The sequence below is a fragment of the Bidens hawaiensis genome, unplaced genomic scaffold (genome assembly GCF_021521415.1).
Source record: "Bidens hawaiensis isolate Kalapana, Puna unplaced genomic scaffold, B.hawaiensis_p1.1 tig00044948_1, whole genome shotgun sequence".
NCBI classification, from domain to species: Eukaryota; Viridiplantae; Streptophyta; class Magnoliopsida; order Asterales; family Asteraceae; genus Bidens; species Bidens hawaiensis.
Window position 1 is genome coordinate 74,540 of NW_027498001.1, and position 24,935 is coordinate 99,474.

Sequence of the window (24,935 nt, forward strand, 5' to 3'; positions counted from 1 at the left end):
GTGATCATATCCAAACGAACCACGTGATATGTACGGGGAACGTGTTGCGGCGGTGGTTAATATCAAAACAATAATAAAACTTTTATTAAGTAGATGAATTAAAAGTAACCCTAAACAATAATATAATAAACGTACCTCATGTGTGTCCATATCAAGAGCCACATTCCCACCATCATCTGCGTCCGTGCCGGCCACCGCCTCCGCACCCTCGTCTATTGGCTGGTCGACAGTCTGCACCTTCACTGCCGCGAGTGGGGGAGGCTGGACTAAAGGCACTTGGGCGTAAGGGTCGGGTCGGGTTGGCTGGTCGACAATCTTCACCTCTGCACCTCCTTCCTATGTTGGAGCAAGATCCAGATTTTAACGGGTCGGGTTGGGACTCAAGATCCGGATGTGTGTGTGTTTGTGTTTTGTTTTGTAATGACGCATATGGGTAGACGAGGGGTTAAAAGGGGCTATATACGTCGTGTATATTGTTGTACGCGACGTATACAGCCCCTTTTTACCCCACGTTTTGTTAAAAGGGGCTATTATTATTATTATTATTGTTGTTGTTGTTATTGTTGTTGTTGTTGTTGTCACACCTCAACCTACGGTGGAAATGTCGGGACGTGAGCTGATTGCTCACAGCTCTCAAGGTACTATCATGCAATAATTAAAATTATAATATCTGTTATTCCAATTCAAATAATGCAACAAATTTCAAATACCAAAGTACATAGTCCATAAATAAAATAAGTAAAGACAAAATGTAAATTTAAAATCTTGTTCCTTCTCTCTAGCATGCAATCCTAACTTTTTTCAAACAATCATATCACACGATTACCTGCATATGCGTTAAAAATACAATAATTTTGTCAGCACTAGGTTGAGTGAGTAAAACTCCAGTTACGTGAAATATATAATAAATAAAGAAAAATGCAAACTGTTCCTGTGAGATAAACAGTAAAGCCATAACACATAAACAAATAAACCAATGAATAAATATATGGCTAAACCATTGCCATACCAATGGACATTGGTTACCAATCTCGGGCTAAACCGTTGCCATAAAAATGGACATTGGTTACCAAAGATAGCCGTATGGTCATACTATAAATGATGGACCTTTCCGAAATACGTTCAAACAAAGCAAGTAAGCAAATAGCAAGTTAGGAAATTACTGATATACACACATGGATATAGTAACATTCGTCAATTTTCGGACCCGAAAACCCGACTCGTTTGAACTTATTTTTTATAAATTTTTTTTATTTATTTATGTGATATTTTATTTTCTGGGCTATCATTATGTAATAAAATCAACAATTTATTAATTCATTCGACCATTGATAAGTTATTCACTTTCCACCACTCGGTTTTAGTTTCATTTATTTAATAATATATTAAAACTATTAGAAGGTGCATGATATACCCCCTAACTAACATGTATCCCCTTTTGCACCCACAACTAAAGATTAAGGACCATGTTGCAGTTTAATCAAAAATTTATTTCTCTCCTCCCTCTTTTTCCCACCAACGGCCGTAACCCCCCCCCCCCTTCTTCTTGATCCGTAATTAACGGCCTAAATCACGAAATTGATTATGCCAAATCCTTTCTTGACCCATAAACGCGTTAACCGACAACCTAATTATAGTAAACCACAATGATTTGACAACTAATTCAAATGATAATGAACCGCGGCTGACTCATCCTCGTTACTCTATATATACTCGATCATAATTCACTTAATCCATACCACACCATCATCATAACAACGTCACTCAAAACCCAAACTCAATTGCGATATACGAAGACGTCAAGATCAACTTTGAGATAAAGCTTGGCAGCAAACCCTAGTTCGTCAACCTATACCCTTTCGTCATCCAATTTGGTAATTAAAACATGCATTTAGTTCGTTTTTAACTAAGGATCATTAACCCTAAATCAATCGTAAACAACATTGATCAAATAAATTGATTTCGGAATCTGGGTTTATTAACAAAACTGGGGAAGAACAAGAAAAAATCAGACGTGTTTATTAATTTGAAGGTTCACCATTTAATCAACATCTGTGCTGGCTTAGATGGCCGGCACTGTTTACGCTAAACATGTGAACCAGCCTGGGTGCGGGTTCGAGCCCTCCCAGGCCCGGTTTTTGTTATTTTTATTGTGTTTTAATTTATTTTTTTTATTATTTCTCTTAATTATTTTTATTGATAATAAAACTCTATATAAACGCTATCGTGATAGACCGAACCCCTGGCTTCATGTTTTCTTGTCTTTTTGAACTTATGATTCGTAATTATTTGTTTAAAAGTATAAATAATAATAGTAATAGTAATAATATTAGTAGTGGTAGTGGTGGTGGTGATGGTGGTGGAGGTGTTCGTCGTCGTTGTGGTCGTGGTCGTGGTGGTGGTGGTGGTGGTAGCAGTAGTAGCAGCAGCTTAAAGCATAAAATTCCCCAAAGTTCTTTTAACCTGATTTGTAACCGTTAGGTCATGTCATACTTTTTTTATTTGTTTATACCCTCTAGTTCATATTATTTACATATTTCAATAATTAATCTAATGATATTTTAAATAACAATTGTACTTAAGACCCAATCAACTCCCAAATTCATTTCAAGTTTTGTTAGTATGTTGTTATAATAAATTAATATTATCTTTAACAACTAGGAACTCTCGTTGACGTATCCCGAGGAACTCGACCGTTTCTATCTTAATTTTTATCGTCATCTCATATTCGTTAATCCACTTGTTAAGGTGAGTTTACATACCCCATTTTTCTATCTTTTATATTTTTGGGGTAGCATGTATACCTTATTTATATTACTCATGTTTAATTATCACATCTATTAAAAACACAATTCAATATATGTTTATGTGTGATGATTGCATGCTATGTGATTATGCTCTATGTGCTTAAATGTTTATTTTATTGTTTGGTGGTTTGGTATCTCATCCTCATCTATTCTCATCTAGTATGATCATACATTTACCCAAGTACATTGATTTTGTATCAATAGGACTGGTCCACATCTATTTAGTTGTTTACATGTTCATAGGAATTGTAATGCTCAACATTAACATATGAATTGTGGTTTTTATCTATATATATTTCAACTAAAACTTACGTATTCTCACCAACATTCGTGTTGACAAACTCTATTTTTATACATGCTGCAGGTACAAGTAATTTATATTGTTCAAGATCGAAAAAGTTAGTTTTACCTTAAGATATTAGTCAAAATACAAAAGTATGATGTATTTCTTCTGTTTATTGAATTTGTGTACTTGTTTTAATTTTAGTGAAATTAAATAATTATTGCCGCTTTAATTAGTGTCTTTTGAGCTAATGTCCAATCAATACGTTATGCCCTGGCATGTTCCGCTTTTGGTCGGGGTGTGACAGATAAACAGTTGCGGTTGAATACTATATAATATAAAAATATATAGTTAAACAAATGTCCCTAAAAGATAAAATAAGTAAAAGAGGGGAGCTAAATACTCACCTTAACAATAAGCAAAAGAATAGATGTGTTAAGAATAGTAAGAGAATAAATGTCACGCTCGAGATGTATCAACAGGAAAACCCTAAGTAATAATAATAATAAAGAATACTAGAGATTAATAAATGGACTATATAATGATTTGAGATACAAACGAGTATTTGAGAGTTAAAATATTACATATTATCATTATTAATAAAGATTACTTGTAAACAATACTTTATATAAAATAAATTTGTTAGAAAACCACCTTTACTTATAAGTATTAAAGTTGAAATAAATAATATAAAAAATATATATATTTAGTTTAGAAAATACTTGACCAAAATCAACTTAATATATTAAATAATAAAATTAGATTTTAAGTGTGTATTTTAAAATAAAACCTTACTAAACTTTTACCAATTAAAATATGTAACACAACTTAAATAAATAAAATATAGGATTGATTTCTTTTGATAACCGTTTTGAGCTTTAAGAACTCGAAAGAACTCAACGTAACAATTTTTAAAATTTTTTTTTACACATGTGTAATACGTAAGTGTAAGTGATGTACAAAAAATTACGGTATTTTTTTACACACCGAATCGACTTTTTACACATGTGTAACTAACGTTTATACTTGTGTAATTATCAAAAATACTTATTCTCTCTCCTGCTTCATTTTTTAATTAAATTTAATCTCAGCCACATATTTCAAATCATTTAATTAAATTGGTTGTTCAAAATTTAGTCCTTAAAGTTCTTAAAACTCACAATGGTTTTCAAAATAACCCTCCCCATAAAATATATTCGTATATATAAACATATATAAATATATACATATATATATATATATATATATATTGTTTTTTATAGTTTGGAAAAACGACTAGCTAATATGCCGTTTTAAAAAATATAATTTATTATTGATTTTATGATATTAATTGATATGTATGTGATTAAATGTATTTTATATAATAATTTAAAGATAATTTTCAAAAAATAAAGAGATAAAAAACTGGGTGGGGGGGGGGGGGTGAACCCACGCCCCCAGCCACCTAACCAAGCATACACGAACTAACACCCAAGCCAACTGAGCTGGGTGCACGTTTGTTTAAAGGATGATACAAAAATGTTAAAACTAGATCAACACATATTCAATATTCATTATGAACCCTAGGAAACTTAATCGGTTAATCCCGTTATTGTTTAATCGATTAAGCATATGCTTATTATAGAGCAAATCATTACGAGTGAAAGCATATCACCAATTACCTCAATCTATGTTTAAACAATGGTTAATTAAGCAAGAACAGGTTTGGCCAAGAGAGTTCCAGAACACGATACCACAATGACTATTAATATAATTAAGTACAGGGTTAAGGACAACGTTGGGTTGAGGATACTGTATTCCGGTTTAATAGAAATACAATGATCGTTTACATGTATAATAGGGTCAAGTTGGCGTCGGCTGAGCAGAAATAGGAAAAACGAATCGTTTTGATCGAATTAGCATAGTTATAACGCCGGTTAGGCCAAATTAAGCAAGTATAATACACATATCGATCCAGTTTCTATAAAAGTGATGAGAATTAAGGTCCAAGACATCCTATATTGTAATCGAGTTTGAAATAAGGGTCTGGGTTATCGGGTTAACCAGATTTTTTGATGGGTTATATAAAGAGTTTGCACTTTGCCAAACCAAGAAAGTTATAATTATATATTATAATAATAGTTAATTTACTCGATAAATGTGGTAAAATTCCCGAAGATCGAATTGGGTCGGGTTTAAATAAGAAAATTATTTTGAAATGTCCGAGTTGTTACAGGTGTTGTTGTTGTTGTTGTTATTGTTAGTATTATTATTACTGTTACTGTTACTGCTACTGTTACTGTTACTGTTACTATTACTACTACTATTACTATTATATGAAAATCCAAACATTGTTACAAATGATAGTATTACCTTGTTATAAATTATATTATAACTATCAATGAAACGAGCATGGACTTGTCAAGTTTGGCTTATGTTCGTATACTCGTTTATGCAGTTTTCATAATATTTTTCCCATCCTTGTGTCTCTGTTGCGCGTATCTTGCCCAATTAGTTACTGATCATGACATTGGGAAAACCCCTTCCAATTTTACATTGATCCAATGGTTACCTCCATAATTCAAGATGACTATAACCGTAATCTCAGACAGTTGGTTTGGACCGTGTCTCATCGGGATATAAGATTGATTGTTACTGTCATGTAGATTGACTAGATAACACCCATATGCCTGAGAAACCAAGTGTCCATCTCGATCAGCGAGGCATGCTTTTTATCATCCATTGAAAGAAACGCGCGATGAGATCTTGACATCTGCTCAATTGAAGAACATTTCGATGTCTTAGGACACATACTCGGAATTTTAAACTGGGAATGAGAATGGGACATCGAACGAGACAGCCAAGGGTTGGGGGTTTCATGTGTGGGAGCCCGTAATGAGGAAAGGGTGTAAAAGTTGTTTCTCGAGGGATCCAAATTTTTTGGGACGCCCCCTGGGGTTCTCTGGTTTCTCATGCTCTTTTTTAATTGATTTGCCTGGAAGAACAGACATCAGCTTCGAGAAGATAATTTTCTTTTGATTTCCAATCGTTTGTTAACTAAAGTGGATTTTTGATATCCTCGACTCCTGCTTCGTAGTGTTGTTCTTCGTTCTGTGGTTACGCTGGATCAAAATTTAGCCTCCTCCATAATGGGTCTACATCCTTTAATGGAATACATTTGTTATTAACTCTGTATACCTCAAGCCGACAAGCACACGACAACCCCGTAGACACTAACAATTAGTGCTCGCACGAAGCTCCGTTGTCACGCATCTTTTCTATCAAATCATACTTGTTTACAACTAGTTGAAGAGCCGTAATGGACACTGTATTAAGTAACTTTTTTTAACCATATGTGTACTCGATGGTCATCCATGACCTTAGAACGGGACACTTCAAACGTTGCACCGATTTCTGCCATCTGAGTCATTTGAACGGCATAGCGCGTAATGGTGTCCAACGTATTGTTGTTTCCTTTGATGAAGCTTTTCAAGTTGGTGTGCTGGCTCTCAAGTTGGTTTGTTTTATGTTCCTTGTAGTTTCGTCGATGAGACAGGAAAAAGACAAAAATAAAATAAATAAAAATGGAACAGACTCCCCTGGTAAACAACAGTGAACATATGTCATGATTCATGTTCCGTGCCTTCCAATTCGAACGCAAGCCTCAAACTCAAGTGCTCTCTACCAAGCAGTCGTTCACGAACAAATGCGGCTCTTATCTAAAACAAATGGCATCCCCACACTTAATTATAATCATCTCATAAACCGTCATCAACCAACCATAGAATAACCTGTAAACAAGATAAGAAGCAACTGGAGTATCGGAGAAACAAAACCAAAACTAAAATATAATGAAACATATTACCGGGTTGTCTCCCGGGATCCGCTAAGTTTATATACGAGTCTTCAGGCGGACTCACTCCCTAAACGTCAATCAGGAGGCTTCTCCTTTATACGCTTCCCATCAATGCTCCCCAACACTCTCCGTTTACAATTAGTAGGGAAGAAACCAACTGCAAAAACTCATGTGGTACTGAAAATCTGAATTCAGCTTGAACCACCAATTCGTGAATTCCCCCGGAAATGATTCGGTAAAGAGGTGGGGAATTAAAGCTTGTCATTAAACCATGATCCTTAAGCCCATATATCCTCCTTCTAACACTTTTAGCCAACATTTTAATCCTCGACACGTCCCGAATGGAGATTGAGTACGGTTCATGTTTTGGTAACTCATAATCAAGGTGTACAGTCAGAAGGACTAAATCGCCTACTACCTCATGGCTCTTTCACAAGGTTCCTTCTTGATCCCCACACCTGGCTCGTTATATAATAGATCTTCAAGTACCTTTAAATCACCAAATGGGTCAAACTCTCCTTCATATGTCACTGTAAAATCGACAAAATTTTCACCAAACTCACCCCTAAATTTGTCTTCCCACGAGGGAACATATTCCTCTGACTGCTTTTCCATCCCCACGTCTTCAAATTCGATAATCGGCTCACTAATTTGTGATTGACTCATTAAACCAAGCCAAATTCCATCTAAAGCTTGTTGGGTCGGAAATTGGGCATTTGGATTTTTATCATGGATGATGTGCAACCAATCAAACATTACCTCATTCGGGTCTGGTATTTTCCCAATGAATTCACCGGATGAGTTTTCCTAACCCAGAAGATTCCCCCTTAAATCAAACATCAAACGTAACCGGGGTTTCACTATATTAAACTATTTAAAAGAAAACTAAAATAAACTATATTAATCTAAATATATCTACAAAACTATAAATAGCAAATCCCCAAAATCGGGTCGTTCTCTAATCGCCTCAACCCGTGTTCCTGGCAACGTCGCCAAAAACTTGATGTGCGAAAAGCTATATATAAATATTAATAACTAATTCTCTCAATTCAACACTAAGTCTTAAATTTATAAAACCAGACAATCCTAACTAAGCTTCACACAAACGATAAGTGTATCGGTCGCATAGCAGCACGGTCTAATGGAAGTCCAAATGTCGAACACAAAGACACGTGAGAACGGCTAAGATAATTAACCCTAATCTAAGTCCTGCCTAAATAATAAGTTTCTTTATCTTATTTATCTAAAACTAACCTAACTAATTTAACTTAACTAATAGTGAAACTTAACGGAACTAACGATAATAAGAAAACGAATCACCTAGGTAAGATGACTTAACGGCTATAAGATGATACGGGTGCTAACACGTGGCTGAAACCATAGTTCTAAAGATGAGCTAACATAGATGAGGTCAAGGCACTGGGTCCCTACGGTCAGTTTTACCAGAAAATCCTAACAACGTCTAGATAGCTTTTAATTCGTGATAGTTAATCTACGTACCCTAATAAGTCATCACTTGCTCCATGTCTAAGTTACAGTTCTCAGTGAGGCTCGATTTATTACAAACCTAGGAGAAGAGGGGTAGGGTAATTCAATTCTAAAGACAACATAACTCAACTTTTAAACTAACCCAGTCAACAGCTAGAAAACCGCACGTCGTCTCGCAACGACTAACCAAATCAACTAAACCAGCAAGATAAGCCGACACCTAAGGTTTTGGTCCAACTCAAAGGCGGTGAACCTACTGACTTTAATGATCCAAGAAACACACAATCAATCAACACACAAAGTATTAACCGAAACATGCAATTGACGCCTACACGAAACTAATTCATGCAATAATCAACCACACGGGGCACATGCAACCTAAGATACATATATGGCAGCAGGTATACATGGAATAATATCACAAAATATGAACTTTACAATAGAAAAACAATCATTCACCTGTTAAACACCCTAAACTAGTTAATTTAAACCGTTAAACATCAAACCTAGGCGATTCAAACAAGTTTAGCCAACCATAACAAATGAATAGAAGATAATAATCATAATTAAGCTCAAAGTATCCATTAAAAACTGATTGGAACTTGTTTCAAAGTCTAAAACTCAAAAACGAACTCACAAACGTTAAAACAAGCAAAACCGACAACCGGTTGATGAAACTCCGATCCGGAAGCTCCTCATTCTTGGTATTTCATATAGAACTGTTGTGGGACGGCTGTAATGAAGTCTAAAAATCGTTCATAGGGTTTTAGGGTTCTTTAAATAGATATTAAACTTGTTAAGCAAGCCAAAACTATGTCAAAACAAGTCCACAAGCCCAATAAAGTACAAAACAGTCGGACTGCTTGATTTTGGGCAGCATCTTGGACATGGGGGCAGGTGAGACGCCACCATGTGCGGCTATGAGGCCTGACCTGGTCGCGTGTGGCGGCCAGGCCCTATGCGTCTTCGTTTTCTGACTTCTGACTCGTTTAAACTTCTTACGTGCATACCGACTTCATCTGAATCCCGTTTGAGCTGATTCTTTCTTCATTAAACTCATTTTTTCGCTCCCTTCAACATGGGACCTATCATATAGACAGACATTTAATTTCATGCAAGAACAAGTTATATTCGTTAACGGTTTACGCACAAAACAACACAAAAACGGGATAAAACGCTATGTGTTTTGCAACACATCAGTCGGTCATCAATCCAGCAATTATAAAAAACTTCTTTTTGTATTGCTCCAATTAGTTGTCACGAATATAAACCCACGCCTTTAACAAAATAAAAGGAAATGTTAATAAAATGTTTATCTAGACTATTAGTAACTGTATACGCATGAAAGACTTACCATGTCTGTTGTGTTCTTTTAAATGACTTTCCATTTGTCACACCCTGCCAATAGGGGGCCTGGGAGTTTCAAGGACAAATTGGTACCAAGTGTAAGCTGCAGATAATTTTTGATAAAAATAAGTTACAACATTTGCATCAAGTATTTATGACAAGGTGTAACTACACAACTATCTCTTCTCTGACACTTCTATAATCCCAAGGTTGGTTCTACTAATCTTCTTGACATCTAATCTTCATTGTTCATGTTTGGCTTATGCCTCTATCCTTAAGCATTCTCATTACAAAGCTAACCCAAATTGCTAATCCCCATAGTACCTGAATCCATGCTAAAAAGTGTCAACTAAAAAGTTGGTGAGTTCGTGAGTTTAGCTAACATACACATAAAACAGTTCATTTATAAAAGCGGGCAAGTTTGCGTGTATGTAAGTATAAATCATGGTACACATCAATCAAGTTCATAGTCAATCCTGCATTCAATCATAAGCCTCCCCTCAACTTACAACCGAACGGCACCCGTCCTCGATTATTACTCTACCAAGAAATAATCCAAACGTTAGGTCATATGCCCCAACGGTCCGCAGACCTCAGTGTGGTTTACCCGACATAGGGTTACTGTGCATGGGGGTCTCCCAAATAGTACTACCCATACGAGCCATAGGCTCACTCCCTGATTTAATGATTGTGTAATTTAAAGCGGGACAAAAACATGGTAGAAAACAAGTCTTGATAAACATCACACCATAAGTAAAGCCAGCATGTATCCATCCCAAAAGTAAGTAAAAAGGATAGCACAAAACTCACCTCAGTCCGTATGCAATATGTATATGAAAGATAATAATCACTGAGATTACACTATGCTAGAAATCACCAAGTACGCCTAGTACAAATATTAATCGACAATAAGTTATCGAAGAACAATGTAAAATTCGTTATTAGTATTGTTCTCTAGTTAATTTTAAGTCTTGGCCAACGCGTTTGGTTCCCGATGAATAAAGTTTCCTTTTATGGGAAGTTTGAACTTAAATGCCTAATTAAGATTGATGTTTTGTGTTTCAGTATATAATTCAACTATTGGGAGTTTTAGTTACCTTGGTTCATTTGTCGGGTTTTGATAAAGTTTCCATTTTTGTAAAGTTCAGTTTTGGTTAGGTTTCGGGTTACCGTATAACAATAGTGGTTATATGGTATTAATCTAGAGTTTAATGATTCTTGTTTAAAACAACCATATCTTGAGTTTACAAAGGTCGACAATGCCAGTTATCGCAGGTGTTGTCGGCTTTTAATGAGAGTCTTGAAAGAATAGTTTATATAATTGAATACTCTTCAAATCAAGCTCCTAACTTTCCAGAACTATATATATCATACAAATAAGATATTTGCAGGTAAATTAAATAAATGCTCAAATTAAAATTTTATTCACTTATTCTTGCTGCTGAAAATCAGAAACCTCATATTCTTGTATATTTCAAAATGCTTGTTCGGTTTATGTCGGTTCAACTATAACTTGCATTTAAACAACCATTCTAGACAAAAGAAATGTTGTATCTACCAAAAATGTTGTATACCATTACGATAAATTTTTTAATATATAAATTTATGGAAAAATATCCATTTTATATTTTTGAAGCATTTAAGTCTTTAAAAGTTGGCCCGTTTGTCACTTTTCACGAAATGCCACTTTTAAGCTCGTAAACGGGCCCTTTTTCTGTAAAACTTATCCTTAAATATTTTATAACTTATATTTAGACATTTTAACTCATAAATTTATATTTCAAGTTAGTACTTTTATATATACCAATTTTGAGAAATAACTGTTAAAGTTGCAATCTCTACATTTTAGTTATCTGCACATGATCTTTTTATTTTTATTATCATCATTAGTTTTAGTTTGGTTTTATCTTGTTTTTGTTCTCCAAGTATGTAGGAGATAGTTGGTCATAGTTTACCTGTTCATCAGGAATTAGAACGTTAGTGGGTCTTGATTTTTAGCTTGTTTCTTTTTATTTATTTTGTTTGTAATTGTTCAGTTCATGTATTCTGTTTACATTGAATAAACAACAAACAGAGATTAGTTCTCAATCCATTTTCTTCACTGTGTGTGACATTGCTATTGCTTTGATTAATCCACTTTGTTTATCAAGTGGTATCAGTGCCTCCATTCAAGATGTCAGACCTGCAATTAATCGGTGGTGTAAAGAAACTGAATAACCAGAATTACAAGACCTGGGCTACGTATCTTTCTTCGTATTTGCAGGGGCAAGATCTTTAGGAAGTGGTACAGGGGAGTGATATGTTCAACCCCCCCCCCCCCACCCCCACCCCATGAAACACAGGATGGAGCTCTAAGAAAGTGGCGAGTCAAAGCCGGCAAAGCTATGTTTATTCTCAAGACAACGGTAGAGGAAGAAATACTTGATCATATCAAGGATGCTATGAGCCTGAAAGTTGCACGGGACACGTTAGCAGAATTCTTGTCCAAGAAAAATGATGCTCGTCTCCAATTGTTGGAGAACGAACTGCTATCAATTTCACAAAAAAGACCTGTCAATTGCACAATATTTTCGTCGGGTCAAGACCCTTTGTAGGGAGATAGCTGAACTTGACCAACAATCTGTGATTGGTGATTCTCGAATGAAACGCATCATCATTCATGGGTTGAGGGCTTAATATAGGAGCTTCGTAGCTGTGGTGCAAGGTTGGCCAACCCAACCATCGCTGGGTGAATTTGAGAATCTCTTGGCAAGCCAAGAAGCCCTAGCCAAGCAATTGGGCAGTTTGTCGATTAGTTCGACATCAACAACAAAAACAGAAGATGAAGCTTTGTATACTGAAAGAGGCAAGGGAAAATTCAAGTCAGGCTACAAGCAAAAAGGTGGAAATCGGTATGGTTACAAGTACAAGTATCGTGAATATGGTGGGAAGAAGACATGCGGTTTGGATAAAGGAGAAGCCTCTGGTGATCGTAAAAAACAATATCACAAAAATAAGTCTTCGTTTATATGTTACAAATGTGGACAAAAGGGTCATTTGCAAGGAGTTGTAGAGAACAACAGAATGATGAAGGGAATGCAGCCACTGCTGAAAATGAAGATGGCTGGGATATGGAAGCCTATGTAGCTCATATTGAAGAAGTTGTAGCCTTCACAGCAACTGCCGAGAACCGTTTGGATGAATGGATCGTCGACTCGAGTGCGTCAAATTACCTTACTAGAGATAAGGAACGACTTCAGAATTTGTCTACATATGGTGGCAGCAGGGTAGTGGTGATTGCTGATAATTCTAAACACCCCATTGCACGTACCGGTGATGTCGTGTTTTCCGACGGGAAGCAACAAGAGAGAGTTGGCCCTAAAGAAGTTTACATTTGTGAGGGGTAAAGAAAAATTTGATATATGTACCACAGTTAACTGATGATGGGTAGTATGTATTATTTGGGCCTAAAGATGTGAAAGTACTCAAAGAATTTGAGACGCCATCGGTACCGATCATTCAAGGACGTAAGACGGAGACGGTCTATGTCCTTAACACGGAATCAACTTATGTTGAAAAGAAAAAATGTAGCAAGAATGCAGATTTGTGGCATAAACGGTTGGGACATGTGGGGTATGACAAACTGAAGTTAGTGACAGAAAAGGATCTAGTGACGGGATTTCCTAAAATTGAAGTTAACCGCGACTCGGTGTGCTCTGGGTGTCAATTTTGAAAGGCAAGCCAACAACCTTATCCAATTTCTAGTAATTGAACAGTAGAAGCTCTTGAGCTCGTTCATTCTGATGTTCTCACCATAAAACAATCGTCAATTTCGGGCATGAAGAATGTAGTTACATTTATTGACAATTATTCTCACTATACTTAGATCTATTTTATGAAAGAGAAGGCTGAGGTATTTGAAAATTTTAAAGAATTTGAGCTTGAGGCTAAAAGAGATATAGGTCGAAAAGTTGGTTGTTTAAGATCAGATAACGGAGGTGAATACTTATCTTCTGGTTTTGATCGGTACCTGAAATAGAAGCATATCAAAAGACAACTCACATGCCCGAACCCACCTCAACAAAACGGTGTGTCCGAGCGTAAAAACCGTCACTTAGCAGAAGCAACTAGAAGCTTGGTGCATGATAAAAATTTACCAGGGCGTTTCAGGGCTGAAGCGATGCGCACTGCTATTTACATCATCAATCGAACTCCTTCACAAAGCCTTCAGTACTTACTTATCCCTATTTGAGAGGTTGTTTCAAACTAAACCTAAAGTGCATTTTTCATGTATTTGGGTGCGTGTGTTATGTGTTTGTACCTAATCATCTCCGTCATAAATTGGAGAAAAAGGCGATCTGATGTTTGTTTGTAGGCTATGTTTCAGAGCGAAAAGGGTGGAGGTGCATTGAGCCAAACTCAGGAAAGGTTCATGTTTCTCGTAATGTGGTGTTTGATGAGAAATCATCGTGGTGGTCAACTAAGAATAAAATAATGCAAGATAGTGATCAACTCAAAGAAGATGTTAAAGGTTCCAAAGTTGCCTTAGACTTCACTAATGATGACGAAGCGCAAGTTGAAGATAGCACTGTGGGTCAAGATAATATGGCTCAAACTGATACAGAAAGTGAAGCGAGTGATCATCTCGAACCAGCTCTAAGACGGTCACAAGGATACGTAAACTTAATACTAAATATGCAAATGTTGCTATTGTTGAGGATGGATGGGCTGAACCAAGTTCATTTTAGGAAGCTCGGGTGAAACAAGAATGGTGACAAGCAATGGAGGAATAAATAGCTGAAGAAAGCAATTTACGGGTTGAAGCAATCACCAAGAGAATGGTTCATTTTGATTGCTGAATTTTTGGAGTTAAATGGGTTTATCCTAACTCATGCAGATGCAAGTTTGTTTGTCAAGAAAGTAGGTGACAAGGTTGTGATAGTTCTGGTTTATGTTGATGATTTAATCATCATCGGAGACTTAGATGACGAAGTTGTTTAACTCAAGTCAAATCTGTGTGTGCGGTTTCGAATAAAAGATTTGGGCAAGCTAGTAAGGTTTCTTGGGTTGGAATTAGCTTATAATGAAGATGGGGTAGTTTTGCATCAAACGAAGTATGCGAGTGACATGTTATACAAATTCGGTATGGGCCCGTGTAAAACCGCGCCAACACCAATTGAAGCCGGAGTGAGGTTGTACTCAACTGTTGGAAGAAAGCTTGATGATCCGACTGTTTATAGGAAAATGGTTGGCAGCCTAATTTATCTTACTCTCACAAGACCGGATATATCGTTTGCTGTTGGGGTTATAAGCCGCTAAATGCAAGACTCTCGAAAGCCACATTACTTAGCTATTCAGCGTGTACTGCGGTATGTGAAAGGAACAGTGAATAATGGCGTGATGTTCAAGAGGGAGTCAAGTCCAAAGTTAACGGGCCTATGTGACGCTGATTATGCAGGTGACTTGAACGAAAGACGGTGTACTACCGGTTATGCGTTTATGTACGAGTCAAGTCCGATCTCATGGTGTAGCAAACGACAGCCAACTGTATCTCTTTCGACCACGGAGGAGGAGTATAGGGAAGCAGCCATGGCTGACCAAGAGTGCATGTGGTTAACTCAGCTGTTCAAAGATCCGAACCAGCCTATATCATATTGAATAAAGCTGTTATGTGACAATCGTTCAGCTATAAAACTAGCTGAAAATCCAGTCTTTCAAGCGCGAACAAAACATATTGAGGTCCACTATCATTTTATCAGAGAGAAGGTTCTAAATGGTGAAATTCAAATGGAATGGGCTGATTGGATCAAGTGTCAAACATGTTTAAAAAGTCTTTGAAATGTGAAGCTTTTGGGGTGCTGCAACAAGTTGTATCACAAGTAAAGATTGAAAGGGAGTGCTAAAGTTGCAATCTCTACTTTTGAGTTATATACACATGATCTTTTTATTTTTATTATTATCATTAGTTTTAGTTTGGTTTTATCTTCTTTTTATTCTCCAAGTATGTAGGACTTAGGTGGTCATAGTTTACCTATTCATCAGGAATTAGAACGTTAGTGGGTCCTGGTTTTTAGCTTGTTTCTTTTATTTATTTTCTTTGTAATCATCCAGTTTATGTATTCCGTTTACACTGAATAAACAACAAAAAGAGATTAGTTCTCAATGCATTTTCTTCACTATGTGTGACTTTGCTATTGCTTTGATTAATCCACTTTGTTTACCAATAACTCGTTTCCAAATATGCCCTTTTGTTATGTTTTTAACAAAAACTCACTTTTGGGTATCTAACTTGTTAAGATCTACTATAATACATAAAAATCAGTTGTTTTGGCATTTCTTGGGTTTTGAGAATATGTACATGGCTGCGTTTCCGCTAACGGGCCGGTTTTGGCTCTTTCGGGTCTTAGTTCGGTTTTAAAAACGACGACTCATGCAAAATGGTTCCGGGTCAGATTATACAACATTAAAATATTATATTTAGGGCTGCAAAAAGATATTATATTATTACTTTGGTTGCACAGCTTATTTCTTATCGAACACGTCACCAAAATGCCAATTCGGAAGGAAATTTCATTTGCAATTTTTTGTGTGTGTTTTCCAAGGTGTTTTCTCTCTAGAATTCTTCCCTCATTCCCCTCGGCTCTCACCAAACCGTCCATCAGTTATCTTTGTTAGAATCGATGCATGATCAATCTGGATTGGTTCTCCTAATCCTATTGATCTATCATTCTTTCCGCTGAATGATGTCAATCGATTATGATGTGTTCGTAATTGTTACCCAGAATCGTTTTCTTTTCTGGAGCTAGACAAACGGTGGTGGTGGATCCGTTTATCTCCGGCTTGTAACCCTGCGGAGAGTGGGTGGCGAGTGGATTGTTTCTTGGAAGCAATCGATCATAGTTCCTATGATGTCAATCGACTAGTTTTGGTTGTTACGCAGATGTCAACTTGTTGATATCTTGGTGCTAGACAACCGAAGATAGGGAATGGAGGTATGATGATTAGAAGAAGACTGTTTGCTTCTGGGTTCTGGTGATCTTGGAGGCTACTCTATATTTTTAGAGTGTCAATCGGCTTCGAAGACGTTCAAGGCTGTTACCCAACGGTGACGATTGTTGGTGCTAGACAGACTTGGATTATGCATTTGAAGATATTGTTAAGTGTTATTTCTCTTCCGGCTTCATGAGATTCATGGTGTTCATTATTGGGAGTCGTGACTGTATGTTCATGGTATGCTTCTAATCCTATTGCATGTTTGTTCCTGGTTATTGTCTTGCTTTTTTTGGGTGGTTGGAACTGGAGGCATCACATGTTTGTGAGTCGAATCCGGGTATTGGTGTATCAATATTAGGTTGTTCTAGCTCGTGGTTTGTATTGCTAAAGTTTTCCACATTGTTCCTAGAACCTGAGTGGCGTTGGGATCTTGTTTGCATATTAATTTTATTATGGAGTTTAATCAAGATGTTTTGTTTAATATTTATTGTTCATCTTTAAATCCTGATTCCCTAGGCTGGAGATCATGTTTAATGATCAAATCCATTATGGCTAATCATTCGGCCACCTATGGTTGCTTTGGGTTTTTTCTGGATTTTTCCTTGATGTTCATATAATATTGCTATCTTGATTTTATGTTCTTGGGGTTTGCTAGAAGTATTATGTTGGCTATGAGAAATGGTTGAAGCAAATGTGTTTGATCATTTTTGATCTATGAACGGGTTTCGGATATTGTTAGCGGATCTGGGTCGAATGGAGAGGATAGGAATTGATTTGGTTGTTTATCCCGTAAATGGTGCCATATTTGAATTCCTTATTGGTTGGAACTATATTTGGATAGAGGATAAAGATTGATTTGAATTTTTATGCCTTATATCTTCAACTTCCTCCACATGTTTGTCGGAAAAGGATAACCATGGAACATTTTAATTTGGTCTCTCATTGTGGGGTCATAAAAGAATGTTGGGTTATAATTATGGATTGAGCCGGTTCTGGTTATTCACGGGATTTGGGCTTGGGCACAAATAGTTTGGTTTAATATGAATTTGTAAACTGGTTGGGCTATAGTTGATGCACGAGATGTCTTTTTGGGCTTACTCCACTTGTCTTGGAATAAAGGATACATTTTTTTGGGCTTGGGGAGTGTGACCACGTGCATTTGCTCTTTAATTCAATATGCTACGGTTTGGGTTATGCAACAATGTGTGTCAAGATGGGCTCGGCTGATATGCAACACTATTGGGTTTGGTTTTCTGGCATGTCTCAAGATGGGCTCCGTCAATTATTTTGGAGGGGACCTTTATGCTTCTCTGAATAGATTAGGCCTAGTCTAATATTTGGTATAGTCGAATGTTCCAAATTGAATGACTTCGGGCTAAGTAGTATGTTTCATTTGTGGTCTACCCTCTCCATGGTAAATGTCCAGGATGGGGGAGATGCACTAGTTTGTTGTAACACCCCGAAACCGCAGCGTAAACGTAAACGGAATGCAACAGACACCTCTGATATCAACCACATTGCTTATAAAGAAAACTGATTACATTATTAAACTTCAAATTACATTATATCGTATTTCATTACCGTCTAGGTGATACACACATCATACAATACGATACATAATTCTGTTTATTATAATGTATCCTAACATCCCACACGCAAATCTTACACACAACAAGCACTTAGCACGTAAGCAATCACTTCATCTTAATTGTACCTGAAAAGCATGTGAGAAAACGGGTCAACTACGAATAGTTGGTGAGTTTCACAATTTGAGTAAACCTTGATAAATCAATATCATAATATAATATTATCTGGGGACACTGTTAACCCAGTACTGTACTCATTCCGGGGGAAATGTTAACCCAAAAACACTTCTAGGGACATCTGGGGACACCGTTAACCCAGTACTGTACCCATTCCGGGGGCAACGTTAACCCAGAAACACTTTTAAGGACATTTGGGACACTGTTAACCCAGTACTGTACCCATCCCGTACGATTCCTGTACAATCATATATTTATAAACACACGCAAATCCATGCGTTCAGTATGTACTTAAACATTTCAATAGTAACATGCTTCCGCCCCGGGAAAATATTTGAAAACAATTCAGAAAAAGGGGCTCGTGAAACTCACCTTAGCACATGCAAGCAGGTAACAACAATCATTATCAGTTAACACGTCCAATCTGTAATATGATCCCTACGATCGTTACTATACACTCATTATTAATATAACTTTAACCAAGTTAACCGGTACATCTGGGGACACTGTTAACCCAGCACTGTACACATTCTGGGGGCAATGTTAACCCAGAAACACTTATCCGGACTCAGATTATGATATCGTTTAGAGTTCCATAGTCATAATTACTATTAGTTGTTTTTCTCGTTTTGCGTGCCTAGCACGGTTATCCGTTTTTACGTTTCAAAAATGAGTTTGGTCACGCACGACCCGAAAATAGTTGTTGACTGATAATTTAATTAAAGATGTGAAATTAGAGCTCGGTTTAGACGCCCCGATTGGCCGCGGGACCCGTTTCCGTATTTAGCGTACCGGAAACTGTTAATCGGTTAAAAAGTACCCAAATCATCCGAATTACTTTCGGATGATTCATTTTTACTTGTTTAACTCTATTATATGAAAATAGTTCATTTTTAGGGTTTTTATACACCAGTCAGTTCGTTTAGACGAACTTTACCGGTTTATGCGTTTTAGACTTTAAAAGTTTGTTTTTATCTTCTTTTTAGCACAAATTATTATCCGTTTAGTCTCGGATCTTGAAATTTTGCAAAAATCACTTTTTGACAGTGGGGAATTTTATAAAAGTATTTCCAGAATTAATTTTTATATTTAAAATTTATTTATCTATTTTTAAACACCATTTAAACACTAAATATGTCGTAAATACCAAACGATCTTAGAAAAATCCCAAATTTCTCCTGGATGTCCCCTGCCATCTACATAGTCCCCTGTAATTTTTCCAAAACCAAAATCTTCCTTTACATGCCATTTTCACTAAAACCGAGCTAGAAAACCCTAGAACTCGTTTAACCGAAAAGCTTACTTAGACTTCTCTAACTGACCTCAAATTTTGTGTGTGAATTATTCATGATATAAAAAGCTTATCTGCAATTTTCCAGAATTTTTCATGATATTTATCTATTTTTCACCATTTTTGGCCAAAACCGAGCATTAAATTCACCAAATATTCATCCTTTATCCAAAAATTACCAAAACTTCACAGAACTCATATTTTCATGTGTAGATCATCCCTGTAAAATTTCATAACCTAACTTTAAACGATCAACAATCTGTCCAAAAACTCCAAAACCTAACATAACCGAATATACCTTTTGTTTTCCGCCACTACAAGCTACAAACTCGTCTTTCCGCCTTATATACCACTAAACACAGAGCCTACAACCAACATACCACAATACCAAGCAAGTTACACTCACGATCAAGCCTCTTACACTATAGTTTCGGTTATGATTCAAAAACAAAGATTTAAACCGTAAAAATTCGTTCTTGGTTCGTTTAACCCCTTTTCTTGGACCAAGATCCCCTGTATAACCCGTATACATCACTTGATCATGCAAGAATCGGTTTTCATCTTTGAAACCTCATTTTCTTGCAATTAAACTCAAGAAACGAAGATGGAAACGTGATTAACTCGATTCTTTACCTTGTTTTCTTGCTAAAAATTCTCGGTTTTGGATCATGATCTTGAGAGAAGATGAAGAACTTGAAGATTTGATGTAGAAAAAAGAAATGAGGGAATGGAATGAGACCCTAAGGTCCGATCGGTTTGGTTAGGGGGGTGGGGTGGGACCCACCTCTCCATTCTAGTCCACATGTTTGGATTCTCGTAATCCGGATAATGTTTTGGATAATCTGGTTCAGTTCGTTTTTCGGTTAAATGTTTAATTCGGCTTAAAACGAGGCTAAAACGTTCGTTTTTCGGATTAAAAATGAAATTTATATAAAACCGATTTAAAAACTTTAAAAACTTAAACCATGGCATTTATTAACTTAAAACATCATATTATTAATTATTGCGCATCTTTTTCGGCTTGATCGATCATCTCCTGCTCGGTTTGGTATTGAAGGTTTCGTTTAATGTACTGACGTACCATTAAATCGAAATTCTTTTTCTGTGGTGTACTTTACTTATCCCGAAGCATTAATGCTCCGTAAAATCACTAAATATCATAAATCTCGTCTATAATTGAACCCTCGATTCGTTCGGGTTTCAATAACTATCGATCGATTAATCGCATATTCAATGCGATGAATTATATATTCACGTACAATCAATACAGTGAACCATGTATTCTCGTATAATTACTATGGTAATTCATGTACCCGACATTAAATAGGACGTAACTATTGTCTACCGGTTAGGGTATATCGGGTTTCGTCGGAATCGTTACATTTGTACTTTTTTATTTTCAGTAAATTTTACCAAGGGCAATGCCCTTTTACCAAAATGCCAATTCGGATGATTTTTAGTACTTGGTTTATTATTAGTTTTTGGTGCTGGTCTTTACCAATTTTAAGGTCTCATATATGTATACTTAACTTCTGGAAATTTCATTAAATATCCAGAAGTTAATAATGTCGCATGTTGGGTTGGTTTTCAAGTTAGTTTTCACTTAAACGGGTTACCAAATCGCCATTAAAATGGCTATGGTTTTGGGGCTATATATTATGTTATTTTTGAAGTTGCAAACCAGTAATGTTTTCTGCATATTTTGGTTATTTAACAAAGTAAAATGGTTTAGTTTCACATCTTGTTGGTTTAGTTTAAAGACCGAGTTTTCGGTTAAGATTTCTAAATACTTAAAGATGTTATATTGAATCTGATTTTGATAAGTTGCTTATTAAAGTTTTGTGATAGTTTAATGCCATTAGGTGGTTCAGTTTGCATCCTTTCACTTTAGCTTCACAAACTTAGTTTTCTTCATAAATTTTTATGCATAAAAATCTGTCATGTACTAGGGTTCTGGAGCGTTTTACACAACATGTTTGTGAACATAATTTTTCTTGTATAGGGCTGGCCGTTTAATAGAACAACACTTAGCCTTAAAACACTTACAATTAAATGAAAAGAATGATAAATACATAGTCCCAGATACCTTGATCGATTGAACATGTACCACGGGTTTAGGTTTGCTGGTTCTCTGATCAATCTGAGAGTAGGAGGAGAATAGGTTTGCACTGGGATTTTCGTACCAACATTAGAATCAACAAACGGATTACCAAACAATGGAATAGAGATTGAATAGGACGGTATCAAATTACCAGGTGGTTGTTCTTGAGTTTCAGATTCTGTTTCTTCAAGAGAGTAAGCATAGAACAATTTGGCAGAAGACTGTAAGTGTGTTGTGATTGAACTTGAAGAGAATTATTAGAAAGGGGTTCAGTTGCAGAAGATTGGATGAAAAGAATTGCATGTAACTTGGTTGGTGCAGATGATGATTGATGGCTATTGGAGGGGGTAGCAGGTGGTTTTGATTGGGGCAGCCAGAATTATACGTATAATCCAAAGCAAAGTAGAAATAGTATGACTTTAAAAGGGATTTATATCTTCTGCAAGATATAAAAATATATTTTCATGAGTATTTATAAAACTTAAATGAAAAGAAAAAAAAGGAGAGGCTACGTTTTAAAAAAAAATTGGATGGGGTTTTTAATGATATTTAATGGCTATTTATTGATAATGGCCATGGAGTTCTTCATATAATACAAGTTATATAGAGATTATGTTTGTTATTTTATAATCTTATGAGAGGTTTTTAATAATAAACGTTTACCATAGATGATATTATAAAACATGTCACAACCTTGTTATTTTGTACTTATTTCGCCCCCATTCGGTTCAGTTCGGTTTGGTGACTGGGTGGTGATATATCTAATCATTTGATAATTTTTATATATATCTTTTGATATCAGGTAAAGTGAAAGTTTTGTGGATTGATTTGTATAGTATCTTGAGTTATCGGGTTTGTTTGGGCTAAACGAGTTCCGGTTTCACTCGATTGATTTGGGCCAAGCCCATGTTAGAAATTATGGTATTCTTATCGGGCTTGTCTCTATCTCTATCGGGTTCTACATAATCATTGGGTCGAGCCCATCAGTTATAGTCTCTACGGTTCACGCTAAGCCCGTCGACGTACGATTTGTTCGACTATTCAACTAACATAAAACTCGGTATCTAACGATAAGTTTCTTTTAAAAAAATTCTAGCCCTACTTTTGGGGTTGTTACACCATATGTCGGCAATTATAGTCGAAGTCTTTGATGGTCAGAGACCTGTACAGAACCTTCCACCAGTACGCGAATTCCTCCCCGATATCTGTCCTACAAAGACTCTTAAACTTTTTCTTTATGTTCTCGGAGATGTGCCATCTACATAAATTTTTGTGGCATTAGGGAACACTACGTTACATGACTTCATAAGTGCTCAGTCCGCATCAGTCACTATCACGCGTGGCTTTATACAGTCCTCAAGCATTCGTTTTGAGTTTCTTGAGGGCCCATGTGAAGTTTTTCTCTCGTTCCCTAATTAGAAATGTGTGGGCGACACATAACGACTTTGATGTCGACGTTACATCAACAAATTGAACCAACGGCTACTTGTACATGTTGTTATTGTATGTCGTGTCAAACCACAACACCTTGGGGAATGCATGCCAAATTTAATGCGACTTACTATGAAAGAAGAAAATATCCTCCGTTCTGTCGGTGGAAGAATTCTCCCGGATATAGAAAACGAAACCGTTGTTATTGAAAAAGTTTTCTAGTACCTGCATTGGATTTAATAAAACTATAATAAATATTATAAACACAGATTTTATTTGGTAAACTAGAAAGGTTTTCAACTACCTTCATAGGGGCATCGCCAATTTTCTACTGATCTTTAATATTACTCAAGGCGTTGTCCATGTCGTTATTTTACATTTCCAACCGGGAAAATGCTCATGCACGGCTGTGTGAATTTGACTAGGCCTCAAGCTATTCCGGTTTATCGTCGTAACCAGATCAAGTTCAGCGCTTGTCATTTTCCTGAGCTGCAATTACCCCTCCTCAAAGACAACATGATCGTCGTTGTATGCATCATTTACTACTTCAAGCCTCACTCAATTACCTGTCGGGCCGTGCCTCCCTAGGAGTTTAAATGAACATCACTTTTAATACTACTGGTACTGCAACATCCACACCGTTTTTTCTTGACTGTTGGACCACAATAGCACACCCAAGCCCCCGTCCTCTCTTTTTGGCCCAATCCTCCAACTCATTACAGGACTCAAAAATTTGAAACTGTTTTAAGATCATTTTTAAAACATGTTAAAAAACAATATCTTAAACAAAACATGTGATATCTTACAATATCTGTTTATACGAAATCGTCAACTCGCGTATGTAATCACATTATAATTATCTTCATCATGTGACTTCCACTCAGCATCATTATTATCAACATCACAATTATCTTCATTCGTCGCCTCTACTACTAGTAAGTGTTAAGAAAAAGAAGACTGACTTCAATAAAACGACCCGTCAACTAGTAACAGGTACGATGGCTGACTATCGTAACTGAAATACTCCTGGAAAACGTAATGGTAACATATATTACTTAAAAAATCAACTAACGAGTTTATATGAAGTAAATATACAGCGAAACCTGGTTCAAATTTAGTAACACCGGCGTGCTAGGCCAACCGTAAGACTGTTCAGGTTATATATCGTAACCTAAATACTCCTGAAAAACGTAATGGTAACATAGTTTAAACAAGAAACTAATGACTTTATACTAAATAAATATACAACAAACCTTGGTTCAAATTTGGTAACTTAGGCGTGCCACGCTGATCGTTATGCGCGTATCCCAGCTGTTCCTCGTTTGAATCTAGAAATAAATGGTTGTACCAATCCATTTTTTTGGGTCCGTTTTTTTATTTTTGCTTCTCGGGTGTATGTGAGATATGTGTGTATGTTGTGAGATATATAATAAATAGAAGGGAGAGAGAGCCGGTAGGCTCAATAATTCAAATTGGCTTAATACGACCCTATATAGCACTATACTAGTCCTATGTTTGATTGTACACTATACGCCGTGTATAGTGCTATACACAACATATTAGCAGGTGTCTGTGGTGTTCCAACAAGACCCTTTATAAATTTGTGCTCTATTGTTA

The 24,935-nt window shown here is 36.3% G+C and overlaps 1 pseudogene; it reads left to right on the forward strand.

Annotated features, from left to right (window-relative positions):
• Nucleotides 1-15,058: 15,058 nt before the first annotated feature.
• Nucleotides 15,059-15,397, forward strand: LOC143595384 (secreted RxLR effector protein 161 pseudogene; annotated as a pseudogene).
• The last annotated feature ends 9,538 nt before the right edge of the window (nucleotides 15,398-24,935 follow it).